The sequence below is a fragment of the Morone saxatilis genome, unplaced genomic scaffold (genome assembly GCF_004916995.1).
Source record: "Morone saxatilis isolate NCDOM2014 unplaced genomic scaffold, NCSU_SB_2.0 Contig14, whole genome shotgun sequence".
In the NCBI taxonomy this organism is placed as follows: domain Eukaryota; kingdom Metazoa; phylum Chordata; class Actinopteri; family Moronidae; genus Morone; species Morone saxatilis.
In genome coordinates, this window is record NW_023339696.1 from 4,606,650 (window position 1) to 4,607,163 (window position 514).

The following is a 514-nucleotide window of genomic DNA, read 5'->3' on the forward strand; positions in this document are numbered from 1 at the left end:
CTCCTTATAACATTTACAGAGATCTCTTGTGTTTTCTCGTGTGGATATGTCTGGTTTTTAATCCTCCACCATCCTCTGCTGATCATTGTCTTCATGGTGGGAATGACTGTTAGACCAAAAATCTTTTTTTGTAACGGGGTTAAGATGACTCATACATTTAAACTGAAATGACTCCATACCCTCTTATGTCATTGACAAGATAGTTAGGGACTTTCATGGATTCTTGACTCATGTTTTAAATTTTAATTTAATGAGAGAGGCTTGTTTCTTATTTATAGCCATGTCTTCTCTAATGGATGTGATTTTTTTTTTTTCGCCAGCAGCAGTAAAAGTAAAAAAATGCTGTTAAAACATGTGTTCAGGATGACAGCTATGTGTTGCCCCTGCTGTGGAAGGGTACTCCAGTCGAGATGTCCTGCCCAGCCTCTCAGATCCAGCCTCAGGTCGTGGGCCCACCCTCCCCACCCTCCCCACCCTCCCTCTGCTCCGTACGGTATGACCGTCAAAGTGCAGG